Here is a 15,384-nt window from a genome sequence, read left to right as displayed (position 1 = left end):
CAAACTTATGTCGGGGTAGAAAAAATTGTTTAAGATCGGCTGAAATAGGGTCGATTTGGATCATGTTGATCAGTCTGTATACAACCCCACTGTTACTCTGTTAGACGGCGTACTAAGACTCGGGTTAGGTCCGAGACGGTGACCCAGTTTGGAGGTTCACAAGGGTTGAGTCCTAGCACAAGTATGAGTTAGACGTTCGGGCTTGACTGACACTTAGTAGCGGAGTTGAGTCTTGAGATGAAGTTGGGAACTTGAAAACGTTCGCACCGGTTAAACAGTCTAAGACATGAAGAAGATCAACAAAGGCCGAGGATAATAATATCAGCCATATGGTTGAGATAGCATGATACAAGAGCGAGAGAGACGGATTTAGGTATGACTTGAGCAAGGACATGATCAGTTCAAGGAAGAATTCACATCCATCAGGAGTCCTCCAGGACACATAAGTCACAAGATTGGGAGAATAATTCTTATTGGGTCAGAAAAATAGGCTCTGCTAGATAATGAATCTATGGTATGCACTTGGTTTATGAAGACCGTGAGATGGGCCAGGGTTGAACACCGGTACATGCATGACTTAGTTAAAGGTGTAATATGCTTATACATATCATGTATGAATGACATGTCAGAGTCTAAATTATAAATATTTACAGAAGATATTGATACCTTACTTGAGGATATTGATGATCTTTTAGGAAAGATAATCATTAATGTAATATTCTCCTGATCAACTTCTCCCAGAGATACTTGAATCAGTCCCATCTTTCTGAATTGACAATAATGTTTCGGCGTTGCCTTTGCTCACTGGCTTCTTGCATTCACTAGCAAAATATCTAAACTCGCAACAATGGAAACACTAAATCTTATAATTATCCATCTTGATGATTGTGTTTTTACACTTGTCACCCCTCTTATCATCACTATTGTTGAATGATCTTTTGCTAAACCTGTTATTACTAAATTAATATTTGTTAAAAGTTTATGCAAACATAGTTATTAGTCAATCATATTCTTCTTATTCTTGTTTATGGATGAGTCTTTTGGCTTGGACTCTTCTGCTTGTTTTTAAAATAAATTTTCCCTTTAAGCTTGTAATAGAAATATTACAAATTTTGACCTTCCATCACTCATATCCTTCTTCTACTACTTCTCTAACTAACTTATATGCGTTGAGTGCATTATATACAATATCTGATGATACTTTATCAAGTTCATTAATTTTTTTTTTTTTTATAGACCTTTTATCATACATATTAGGTAGCGCTCTCATGAACTTGATGTTCACATCCTCGCTATCATAGTACTCGTCATACATAGTCATACCATTGAATAGTTGAGTAAATCTATCATAGATACTAGTCAGAGTCTCTTCTGTACATAGCTAATTTTAACTGCTTTTGATTTTTTTTACACGTATTATAAAGTGTTAAAAAGTCAAATCTAAATATATTTGTTCTAATAAAAATTTATATTAAATAAAAGTTTAGATTCTAAATTTTTATTTGAATGTTTTTATTGAGTGTAGCTATTAGGGGAGAGCTATTAGGGGAAGCTGAGATGGATTTTAGTAAAAAATTGTATGAATTCACAGAAGTTGAAGTGGATGAAGAGGTGGAGAAGGCTCTGATGGAAAGCAAAATTGGATATACATGGTTTGAGGAAGATGTCAAAATAATGCAGGAGCGTTTTAAAGACATGGATCTCGGTTATTTAAAGGTGATCTCTTTATCTAAGAGGAAGTTTCTGATCAGTAAAGATAAAGAGGCTAGTTGGGATGATTTCAATGATACAGACTTATCAGTGTGGTTTAGCCACATCAGAGACTATGTAGAAGAGGATCATATTCTATCAAGAGCAACATGGTTGGAATGCAGGGGTCTGCCGATGCCTGCTTGGAGAGAAGAGAACTTAAGAGCATTTACGGATAGATTAGGCAAATAATAAGCTGGTCTTATCAAAGTGATAATCTAGGGGAATTCTTTAATCCTCTAGTGTGCCTGGATCTCACAAATCATGAGAAAGTTTTAGAAGATATGATAATCCTATATAAAGGAAAACAAATTCAGATTTTCTTTTAAGAGATCACAGATTTTAAATATTTGCAAGGAAAGGTGCTTCCAATGGATTTTGCAGAAGAAGATTTGAGCTCAACGAAGATGGAAAAGAATTCTGCTAAGAAGAGAAACTCTGGAGTCAAAAAATCATCAGCAAAAAGCAAGGCTTTGGTAAAAATCGAAGAGGTGAATTTGGAGAACTTGTAGGATAAGTCTGAAGTGAGTCAGAATCCTTCACCCCTAAGAGGAAGTAGTTTCAGACCACATTAACCCTGTGCAACAAGAACACACACTATACCATAGATTGGATTTCGCAACCACTCAGAAGAAAATTTCCTCAATTTCGTTGCCATTGAAAAAATAAAATCAGTATATTGCAATGCCGAAAAAATCGTTGCGATAGAATCAAAATTTCGTTAAAAATTTTGAAAGGAGTATAAAAAGAACTATCTATTGCAATGTTATTAGAGAGCGTTGAAGTAGATGATATTTTTGGATCAAAAAAATTGGCGGGCCAATTAAAATATGAGGGCGAGATGTATGAAATATTTTGATGGGCTTTTATCAAAATATAGAAAATAGAAAGCACCCCCAAACACTTTCTCGACCTCACCTTTCACAAACACTCTAACTGACAGAAATAAGACGATAGAGAGGGAAATATGGAGAGAGAGAGAGAGAGAGAGAGAGAGAGAGAGAGAGAGAGAGAGAGAGAGAGAGATGGCGATAGAGAGACAGGAAGAAGGAAAGAGATAAGAAGATTATAGAGAGTGAAGAAAGCACACCATATAGAGGAATAATCTTCTTCCCCTAATCGCTGTATGTAAGGGTTTATATGTGTGTTTAATTGGCTGGGTATACGTGTTTAATTGAGTTTGTAAATGTTTTTAATTGATTTTTTGTTGTTAATTTGGTCTTACACTTGTTAAATCAAGGATTTATGTTCTTAATTAGGTATTATATTTGTTTAACTTAAGGTTCATAGTTAATTTTATGGGTTCTGTTCATTTGTTAATTTAGGGATTTAATTAAGGGCTCTTGTGTTGAAGCTCTATTTAATTATCATGTTTTTGTACTGTACTAGAAAATAGATAATTAATGAACTTGGTAACCAGATGAGAATTGGAAACAGGGTATCCCAATGAATGCTTGTCCGTAATTGGACATTACATGTCTAGAGTCAAGTATTTGTCTGGCTGTCTCATGTAATATATATATATATATATATATATATATATATATATATATATATATATATATATATATATATATATATATATATATATATATATATATATATATATATATGTTAGTTGTTGAAATTTGATCCTTAATCACTGATATTGGATTATAGTCTGCTTAAATGGGGACTTCCGGCACATTCTTGTTTATAAATATAGAGGGAATGAGTAGATATAATTATGATTGGCAGCTGGGATAAAATGATGTTTATTCTTGTTGAAAATGTCAAGGCTAAAAGATTGATTGGTGGGTACTTTTAATTTTAAGTCTTTTACCATATGTTTTTCTCCCAGGTTGCAGACTTTTTAAAGCCTATCAAGTCAATCCCTAATATTGTTGAGCTAGATAGTTTAAAGGTTTCTGGTGACGTATGGTTTGGACCTGGGATCATTCTTAAGGTATCGAAAATAATATCTTGACATAGGTGAAGTGGCTTTTAGGCTCTGCTCGATCCTTTGGTTGAATTGTCCTGAAACAACTAACAGTGTAAAGATATATTTACTATATTCGTAAACATATTTATGTTTCCAGGATTGGGTAATGCTAAAATTCTCTCTCTCAACTTAGACACTGTTAAGGTACGTTCATGATTTATTTTTGCAAGTATATAATCATCATGTCCTTAATTTATCTTTAGGACCAATAATTTTATTTGATATTTGGCAATTGAATTAGTTCCAATTGTTGATTCCTATGTTCTGATCGATTTTAATTGTTATTTCCTAGGCACTTATTGTTGTCGCTGACTTTCTGCCACGTTTTCCATCTCCATTTTATAACTTAAAGTATGTGAAGCTACCGAAAGGATATCAGCAATCAAGTCTATGTACATTGAAAGGTTACCTGCTTGGTGGTTCTCCAGAAGCAATGTAATTTTAAGTTTTACTCTTCAACCTTTGACTAGTTTACCTTTATGGCAGTAGGAGCGTAAGTGCTATCTAGCTTAATAATTTGGCTATGATTAAATTATAAATTGTGAGTATGATTATTACTTATGGATGATATTGCCAGAAACCTTTATGTATACACGTTTTCCCTCGTTAACATGTAGCAATATTGTAACCTTGACCGCTGATTATGTTCTCTTTATAAAGAGTTTTTCAGTTGATTCATAACATACCTTTTCATTTAACATCTTCTTATTTGCTTTTATGATTAATTCCAAGTCAGTTTATCAATATTTCCTCATATATGGCGACGAGTAAAAGAAAAAAAAAGGAGTGAATATTCTACTAATTTCTTCTTCAGAACCCTTATATAGTAGTAATGTTATTTGTGCAGGACTTCAATTAATATAGTGTTATGTACAAAGGCTGATTTGTTGCTAATTAAATTCTTGCCCAAGATATATTGTAACTATGAAGCATATGATATGAATGTGTGTGTATTCACCTGGGTTTGGTATTTATTTTAGTTTTATAACAATACCTAATCATATTTGGTTTCGGTGCCAGCTCAGAAAGCTTCCAGAACCTGTTGCCAGAGCAGGAAATGATCAACCAAGCTCTTCATGGGAAACCATTGGTTTTAGGCTTTGGAAGGGTCATGAGGTTAAGTCAGAATTTGTAAGCTTACTTGAGCGGATTACATAAAAGTACCCACTCTGAAGCATATCACTTCCAAAGTCGATATTATTCAGGCTATGATGTTGAATGTGTTTTGCATAACAGTGTCTTCGTATATGAACACGGTAGTAACTGATGTCAATGCAGACATGATCACAGAGTAAAAGGCATTATTTTTCAGACTTGTAGAGACGGGGATTTGACATAAGTTGGCTGGTCAGACGTCTGAACTGTGTGGAAGAACTCCCATATTCAAAACCCTTAATTAAAAATATTTTAGGTAAAGGCTGGTTCATCTTAAATGGTCATATTTAACTGAACTTTCCTACATTTTTTAGGAACTTCTCATGCAAGTTAGAATATGCACTGCTATATTGTTATGCATATATGTAAGATCACACTCTATTGACCACTTTCAGGAACTATATACTGCACTAACAAATAATTCGCACAATGGTACATAGGATTTGTCTGCTGTCCACTAGGAATTGTCATGTAGTTGACAAACTTTATTTATTTATTTTTCTTACTATTCTAAGGGATATTTGACATGATTATATACTTGTTGGTGTACAGGATATTAATGGACTTAAAGGTCTCTAAGAAAGCTTCTGATATGGAGGATAAACTTACCAAAAATTGAAGAAAATCCTTGGACATAGGCTGAGAAGAATCTCTGACTATATATTAATGTCGAAGAACTATGTGCTAGTGGTCATAATTAACAAGAGTCAAATGCCGATAGCAATGCAGCTGATTATTCATGATCAATAGTATTATGTTCTAGACTTGACCCATTTTGATGGCAAAAATTGATGTACTTAACCTATTTGATGTTTATGAATGATTATACTTGTGGTTGGTAATAGTCTTAGTACTGTTTTGATATTTGTTGGTGTTGAACCTTAAATGGTAGATTAATATATTTTTTGAAATGGTCATGCCAAATTTTTTTGTTCATACTGTTGCAATATATGTTTATAATGTTGCCTTAGAGGTTGCTTTTTCTATTGTAAATCATTTAAATAACAATGCATTAGGACCAATTTTTGTTACCACAGGTGCTATATGGCAATGTTTAAACTAAGAAAAAGTGTTGCAAATTTTGTTGTAATACAAGAACAAACTACAACAATTAATTAAATGGCATTGCTATAGAGGAAAAGTTGTTGCAATATGTGGCTCTGAAAATGATTTGAACTTGTTGCAATACATGGGTTAATTCATTGCATAATGGGTCTTATGGCAATGGGGGCAAAGTTAACAGTCGAATTTTTGAAAATCATTGCAATAGACGCTATTGCAATGATTTTTTATAATATAGCAACTATTTTCAGGGGTTGCTAAATGCAATCTATGGTATAGTGACAGTAACAAGTTATTTGATATTAGATGTAGGTCAGGCAGTTCGGAAGTTTGCTCAGATGGAATATCTAATTGTGTTGATATAAACAAGTCTGAGGCTGGTAAGCAATCAACAAACTTGAGCTCTCAATCAACATTATGTTCAGGAATAACTCGCAAGTTGAATGTAAAGAGTAATAGGGGTAGGCCTAGAAAAGCTACTACAAAGCACAGAAATCCTTTTGAAATAGGGGGTGGTTTCAAGAGAAGAATCAAGGGTCGTGGGAAGAGTAAAACTTTGCAGAAAGGTAGAAGAAGTAACCCGAACATTCAATGTTTACAGATAGTTCCTTCTACAATAATTGGAAGTTCGGTTAAACAAGCTCTGGAAATTTTAGAAGCGGCAGAAAACATGAGTTGGCTGTAAATGGAGATAGAGAAATAGTGGTGAAAGAGATTGCTAGGCAATTGGAAATGAATGATTTGTGAGTAGTGGTGAGAGAGGTGTCGTAAATTTAGGAAATATATATCATGTCTAGTTCAATTAGTATTCTTTCTTGGAATATTAGGGGGCTCAACAATAGTGTTGCTTTTCAGAACCTAAAGGATCACATTTTTGCCAATGGGGCAACCATCTTTTGTATACAAGAAACAAAGATTGAGTGTTATCCTTCAAAGCAGTTAGAAGATTTCGTTTGTTCGAGAGGGTTTGGAATCACCTATCAACCATCATCAGGGCTCTCAGGAGGATTAGTTACTGGTTGGAATTTGAAGTCACTTAAATGTGTGGCTTTGGCTCAAGAAACTTCGTGGATATGGAATTGTTTTGTGGATTTACGAGTTGAAGGAAGGATGCACGTTGTTAACATCTACAGCCCTTTGCAACTTGATAAGAAAAGAGAATTATGGTCATCTCAGGGATATTATTGAGTGTTCTTATGGAGAAGCCTTATGTTTCATAGTTTACTTTAATTGTGTGAGGTCAACAAATGAAAGGTTTAACTGTGTCTACAAGCGATTGGATTCAGAGGGATTTAATGAGTTGATAGCAGATCAAAATCTTACTGACCTCCCTTTAGTCAACTCAGAATTTACCTGGTTTGGGCCAACTAAAAAGAAGAGCAAACTGGACAGAGCTCTAGTTAGTTATGCATGGTTTTCAATGGGCAATTGGTCAGTTAAAGCTCTCTGTAAGAAGCATTCAGATCATAGGCCTATTCTGTTGACTAGTGGTATATCTCTTCATCCTCCAAGATCTTTTAAGGTTTTTAACTGTTATCTAACTGAATCTCTACTAGAGAAGGTGAAGCAGTCCTCTTTATTGAGTAGGGAATGGGAAGGGAAAAATCTCCAGGGCATGCTGAAAGAGATCAAGGGCTTAATTAAGAACTCATCTTATAATTCAGCTAGCCAACTGGACAAAGACATCAAGGCCTTGGAGAATGAGGTAGATTTCATTGATTCCCCTAACAATTCTGAAGTAGATTCCCAAGGGCTGAGAGAAAATCTTCAATCTCTTTACATCAAAAGAGATTCTATGATCAAGCAAAAGTCAAGAATTCAGTGGTTACTTAAGGGAGATGGCAATAACAAATTTTTTCATCAAGCTATTCAAAAAAGAATATCCTCTAACAGCATCAATAAACTATTCTGGAGAGATAAGTGGTTGGTGGATCATAATCAAATTAGAGAGGCTTTCTATGAACATTACTCTAGTTTCTTCCAGGATTCTCATTTTAGATTGTTCAGCTTAGGAGTTCTTAGTCTGCCTAAGTTAAAGGAAGAAGGAAGAAATCGACTTGTTTGCAGGATAACTTCTTCAGAAATTGAGGCTGCCTTACATTCTCTGGCTGATAATAAGGCTCCAGGCCCAGATGGGATGAACATTAGGAGTATAAAATTTTTGTGGCCCTGCATAAGAAATAAGGTGAGCAAATTCATAGAGGAATTCTGCAATTCAGGACTAGTACCGGTTGGGGTGAATTCATCTTTTATTTCGCTTATTCCTAAAGTTTCAATGCCCTCTTTAGTTAAGGATTACAGGCCTATTAGTCTTATTAACTCTTCAATCAAAATTCTCAAGAAGGTATTAGCTCTTAGATTGGCTAGTCAAATGGAGAATCTAAATAGTGACTCCCAATCTGGTTTTTTCAAAGGGAGACAATCTTCAGAAAGTATTTGGCTGGTTAAAGAGGTTGCTCATTCGATTCAAAAGAGGAGACGTAAGGGTGTAATTTTAAAGCTTCATTTTGAAAAAGCGTTTGACACAGTGAATTTGAACTTCTTGATGGATACTATGGAATCAATGAACTTCGATCAGAAATGGCGTGGATGGATCCAAGCGTTGCTAAATTCAACAAGAATATCCATACTTGTTAATGGTACCCCTACCAAGGAATTTGCACCTAATAGAGGCCTCAGACAAGGTGATCCGATATCACCATTGCTTTTTAATCTTGCAGGGCAGGTTCTGAGTTCTATGATCTCTACAGCAGCTAAGAAAGGGATCTTTAAAGGGATTATGCTAGGAAAAGCTTCTGATCAAATTACTCATCTTCAATTTGCGGATGATACAGTGGTTTTCCTTGATGGCTCAGCTGAATCTGCTAGAGGAATCAAAAAAGTATCCCAGACTTTTCAAATTTTATCAGGACTAAAGATCAATTTTATAAAGAGCAGTTTATACTCTTCTAAATTTGGAGGGATTAACATGGAAGATATGGCAAAAATTCTCAATTGTGGAATAGGTAAATGGCCGTTTAGCTATCTGGGGATGCCCATAGGAATCTCAGCTAAGAAAAGAATGTTCTGGGGACCCTTGGTTGCAAAACTCAAGAGCAAGTTAGCATAATGGAAGGCGGATTTTTTGAATCAAGCAGGGAGGTTAACTTTGGTGAAGTCAGTACTGGATAGCACTCCAGTGTATTGGATGAATCTTCACAGAATTCCATCTATGGTGGCAAAGCAAATAGACAGAATTAGAAGGGATTTCTTTTGGGGACACGGTTTTAACAACAGCAGTCAAACAAGGAAGGTCCATCTAATTTCTTGGACTAAAATCTGCAAGCCAAAAAAGTTATGTGGTTTGGGCTTATCTCCAATTTCACAAAGAAACCTTGTTTTGCTAGGGAAGTGGTATTACAAATGGGAAAGAGATCGAAATAAGAGCTGGAATAAATGGATTAGGTGCAAATATGGCTTTTCTAGACACTGTGGTCTAAGCGAGTGCAAGTTCTCAAATAACATGTCAGACAGTATGCAAGCAATTTTGTCAGTCTCACAGTTTTCTTCACTAAAAAACAAGGTCACCAAAGAAAATTTCAGATGGTCTATGGCAAATGGAAAAGTAGTCTTTTTCTGGGAGGATGTTTGGTTGTTAGATGAACCCCTTAAGGTCAAATTCAGGCGTTTGTTCTCTATATCTAAATTCAAGGAATCCTCAGTCCTGGATTTTTTTAAAGCTAGGCAAGGAAAATCTCTCAAACTGCCAACTTTTTGGAATCGGCCTCTGAGATCATGAGAGATGGAGGAAGCTGGGAATTTGGAAGTCTTAATTGAGCGAGTAAAATTTTCTCACAAAGAAGATTCAATTTCTTGGTCTGTCAACAAAAAACCATACGCAGTTAACAAAGCCATGGAACTAATCTCAGGTATTGGAGAAGAGGTTTCTTTGTATTTTATTTAGAAATTAAAAATTCCTCACAAAATCAAGCTTTTTCTTTGGAAAGTTCACTTAAATATCATTCCTACCAGTTCATTTTTACTTGCGAGAGGAATTGATATAGCTAGTAAGGGGTTTTGTGCGCTTTGTAAGAGGGAGTTGGAGTCCTTGGAGCATCTATTCTTTCAGTGTCATTTCTCAAAGCAACTTTGGTTAGATGTTTTTGCATGGTGGAGAGTAGATTTTGTGCAGCACGGTCTGATACACATGGCAGCTTTGTGGAACATATCTAGTTTTTTCTCCTCCAAGAGTCTGAAATCAGCATGGCGAATAACAGTTAGTGCTTCGATGTGGTCATTATGGCTGACTCGAAATCAGTGTATCTTTGATTCCAGAAGTGCAGACATAAAAAATATATTGAGCCTTGCCAAATCCCATGCCTCAGAATGGTGCCAAATCCATAATTTATTACACAAGGAGTCACTTCATCGGTGGAATCACAACTCTGTAAGTGCTATTTTAGAAGCAGAAGGGATTAAATTTAAGGAACTTCTCGCTTGTGGTTCACAGTTTATAGGATCCTGTGATGGTTCTTGGAAAAGAAAATCAGGTGGCTCTAAGGCGGGAATAGGAGGTTTAATTTTTAAAGATCCAGGAGAAGCAGTTTTGAGTTTCTTTGGTCCTTCTCATGCAGCTACTTCTTTTGATTCAGAGTGGGAGGCCTTAACTTGTTTAGGAAACGCTTTTATGGGTTCTGAATGGAGCACACTTCAGTTAACAATTTTTACAGATTCTCGACAGGTTTATTGCAATTTTATGGAAAGTTCAATTAAAATGCAACAGATGGGGAATAGTAAGGAAAACGCTTTTTTAAGCTGCCAAAACATCAGAGTTAAATTTATTTCAAGTGAGCACAACTCTAGAGCAGATCTTTTGGCCAAAAAAGGGGCCAAATCTAAAGAGCTTAAACTGTTTTAGGTTCATAAAAGGGGGTGTTAGCTTTTCAGATATCTCATATGTAACTGTGTACCACTCGATTGCGTTTGCTCAGGTGGCTTGGGGAGGCGTAAGGCTGATTTCTCCGCATTGGCCAATGCTTCATAGCTTATTGAATATCGTGATTTAGGCTGCATCATGTTCCCCTTCTGGTGCTATATATTTGGCCTCCCTTCACTCACTATTAACTCACTGTTCACACCTTTTTCTCTTCCCTTAAAATTCCTTTCTTCTCTTTGATAACCCTCTCTTCTCATGGTTGAGCCAGAACCTGTTGACGCCCTTCCACGTTGGATCATGCCTCACCAAGGCAAGGTCAAAATCAATGTACATGGTCGTTTTTTTGTCAATGCTCTTCCAAATGGGAACGTCTCAGGAATAGGGGTGGTTGTTCGCAACAGTCGTGGTAAGATCCTTCGCATGATTTCCGGTTCACTTGGAATCCAGAATCGTAGGCTGAACGAGTTTCAGGCCATGATGGAAGGATGCAAATGTGCCTTTCTGGAGGGTTGGGAACGTTTCATACTTGAGTCAGATCACTTTGAATCTATTTGGGAGTGGCGAAACTCTCAGCTTGAAGGTGTGCACCCAGAACATCAGTTCATTGTGCAACAACTCAATCAGCGTAAGGCTGATGCAAACTTTGATATGGAAATTTCTCTTTGTGCTCTTGAAGCTAATGCGCTGGCTGAGTACTTGGCTGACTACGGGACTCATAACTTTAAAGTTATGGTGATTATGGCTCACCCTTTTGGTAGGGTTTTCGAGCTCTGGAGCTTGGACATGGGCCTGGGGCAAGCTGATCAGCAGTTTGTGGCTGTCCATGAAGCTGACCTTGAACTTGCTGTGGAGGATGGTGCTGAAGATCAAGCTCCGATTGTTGAAGATGAAGCTCAAGGTGATGCACTCGCAAATGTGAATAGGATGGAGATTATCGAGTTGGAGTAACTAAAAGTAGTCCAAGGGTGTTGTTTCTGGTGCTGTATGGGAAGGGTTTCTAGTTTTTTTATCTATCTAGTTTTAGTAGTAGCAGGTTTAAGTGGTATAGATCACTTTAAGTGATAAAGTGGGTAGAAGCTGTTCAGTTTTTGAAGTCTATTGGATTAGGTATTTTGTCTACTGGGTCTAGAAGTAATGATTGCTAAGATTTTGTGGTGTTGTGCTCTGAAAATTCACTCGGACGTTTTGTAATCCCTTTATCTATATATATATATATATATATATATATATATATATATATATATATATATATATATTGCCTTTCAAAAAAAATAGGCCGGTTCGGCTCGGTTTTTGGACAAAATCGGAACCGCAACCATATATCTTCGATTTTTAAAATCGAAAACCGTAACCGCCGGTTCGGATTCGGTTTCGGTTAAAAAATCCTGGTTCGGTTATAATCGGCTCGGTTTCAGTTACAAAACTGAAACACAAGGACAACATTAGTATTCATTCCGTCTCAAATACAATATAGTGGCATCTACTTCTCCAACTGTCATTGCGGCTCAAGTGTGTTAGAGCATCTCCAACGGTGTTGGCTATAATCGTTGGCTAAATTGGACCTGTAAGATGTTATGTAAAATTTGTTGAACCTGTAAGACATTTCTCTTCAATGGTATTGGCTATATTGATTGGCTATAATTTAAAAATAGCATGTTATTAATATTTTAGATTGTTAAAATAGAATATATCAGTTCAATATGGTAATAAATGATGTGCAATATTCCTACAGATTTCTTACAGACCTGTAGAGGTTCGACAAATTTAGCCATCCATAGGAGGTTGGCTAAATTTATAGACAACAGGTCACTGTGGTTGGAGTGTGAATTTTTGAAGTGGTTGGCTAAATTTTTTATTTTTGGCATGACAACTCACCTTTTAGCTAAGGGGTTTTCATGGTTGGAGATGCTCTTACACTGTAACTTAGTAAAGTTCGAGAAAGAATGCATGCAAAATAGTAATCTCCTTGTGTAGACGATGGATGTGTAACTAACTAGCTAGCAACTAATTAGTGAGTATTTTTTTTTCGAGATACTGATATGGCCTGAAGCCTAAAGGCATCAAAGGATAAATTTTGGTGAACTGTGAACAGCAACTAATCTGCAAAAATTGATAGTTCAAAAGATGGTCTTGTTGAATTTTTGTGCTTAGGCTAAAATCTTTTGAATTTACAGATCTTCTAGAAAAGCATGTTGAGAAAGAAAGAGCATAGAGTCTTGTAATCAAAGTGTGAACAGTTGAAGAGAATTGGACCAATGCAAAGTTATCTACTGCACTATTATTATTATGTATTAATAATAATAATCATGTAATAATAATAATAATAATAATAATAATTAAATAATCGGTTCGGTTCAGTTTTTTCCGGTTCGGTTTTAACCAATAACAGGAACCGAACCCATGAACTCGGCCGGTTTTTCAATTTTCGGTTTCGGTTCGGATTTTTTTGGCTCGATTTTTACCGGTTTCAGATCGATCGGAATTTTTTCGGTTTTTTCTCAGTTCTAGTAGCTATTGTCTTTTTACATCTCATATGTCATAAAGTCAAAAATCAGTTAAAATAAAACTTAACGAGTATTAAATTAACATATACTCCCTCCGTTTCAATTTACATGTCCACTTTCAAGAAAATTTTTTGTTTCAAATTAGTTGTCCACTTCAACTTTCAATGCAAAATCATATTTCCAAAGTGAATTCTACTCCACATATCTCTTATTTATATTTCCTAGATCAATCTCACTCCACATATTTTGATCATTTAATGCAATTAATTTGTCAACATCCACTTTTCTTAAACTGTGTGAATTTTTTAAAGTGGACATCTAATTTGAAACGGAGGGAGTAGTATATATATGTGTGTTTTAAATTATCTTTGGAATTTAGATAAAAATATAAATAACAAGTAACCTTTGCAGCAGGTATATCGTATATTGACGGATCTGCGGGTAGTATATACATGAACGCCATTTAGCCACGATACCAGGGGCAAGTGACAAACATCCATTAATGCAGAACTCGATGAACTTATTACAGCTCCTGTACCATTAAATTATAGTAGTCGACTCAGCTTCAGCTACCTGCCATTATAAAAGTCAGGGCTTTAAAGCTTGGTTCCATTAATGCATCTTTCTTTTTTCTATGAGCTCTGTTAATAATACTCCCTCCGTCCCATTTTAGTTGTCACATTTCTATTCTTCTTTTTTCTATGAGCTCTGTTAATAATACTCCCTCCGTCCCATTTTAGTTGTCACATTTCTATTCTTGTTGGTCAAATTGACTAAGTTTTGACCAAAGATTATAAGTCACACACTCATTATTTTAAAAAACTGAAAATTACATCTTTAAGTAGATTAAAAGTTATTTCCGTTCGATATATATTTTTTATTTTGTCAATTGATAAAATATTAATAAATTACAGTCAAACTTTAGTCAATTTGACCAGCACAAAACCAAATGTGACAACTAAAATGGGACGGAGGGAGTACATCTTTGATCTTTCTGGTCTATTTTGCTGAACTTCTGGTCAGAACGTAATACTAAAGTTACTCCCTCCGTCCCTTTTTAGTTGTCAGGATTGTGCCGGTCAAATTGAACTGGACTTTATTAATATTTTATCAAGTGAAAATTAAAAAAAATATATATCACAAGAAATAATTTTTAATCTACTGTAAAATGTAATTTTCAGTTTTTTAAAATAATGAAAAAGTGACTTATAATCTTTGGTCAAAAATTAGTCAATTTGACCAACAAAAATAGAAATGTGACAACTAAAAATGGACGGACGGATGGAGTACTATCAAAGAATCGAAAATAATCATACAGGACTCTTAGAAAATACTATAAATTTTAATTCCGGAAAGAACTATCAACTTGAATTTGAAACTTGTCGCACTATATAATTATATAGAAGATATATCTCTCATTTGTTTACGGGTTTAATTTATATTATTTGATATGCAATTAAGGTTTATATAAATATAGTTTTATAAATTTTTCAAAAAAGTATTTCTTATAAATATTAAATTTTTATTCAAAAGAAAGCAAAATTCAAAATAATTGTGAAACTATATTTTATAGGAGGTTTAAAATACGTGTAAAACCCCAACCCATAAACAACCTCCACACTTTAATAGTTTGTAATTAAATTATTAAAAAGTATATATAATTAGTTTTAATAAATTTTTAACTTAGGCATCTAATCGTTAGTTAAATATTAATATACTCCTACTTCGTTATTAAAAAATATTTTATTATCGAGATAGTATTTTTTTTGTCCTTAAATTATATGTTATTTTTGGTTTACGTCCTTATATAATAAAAAGAATTGATTTAATAAAAAAACAAAATATTTTGATATACCTTAACTTTTTTTTTTTTGAATAAATATACCTTAACTTTTAAAAGATTATAATTCGCATTCTTCCGTCCAGTTTCACTGACGATAAATATATTAATTAATGTTGACATGATAGTAATGTGAAAAATCAAAAATTCACTTCGATATATTAATCTATGAGTTATT

The sequence above is a fragment of the Daucus carota genome, chromosome 3 (assembly GCF_001625215.2).
Source record: "Daucus carota subsp. sativus chromosome 3, DH1 v3.0, whole genome shotgun sequence".
NCBI lineage: Eukaryota > Viridiplantae > Streptophyta > Magnoliopsida > Apiales > Apiaceae > Daucus > Daucus carota.
This window is presented reverse-complemented; position numbering follows the sequence as displayed.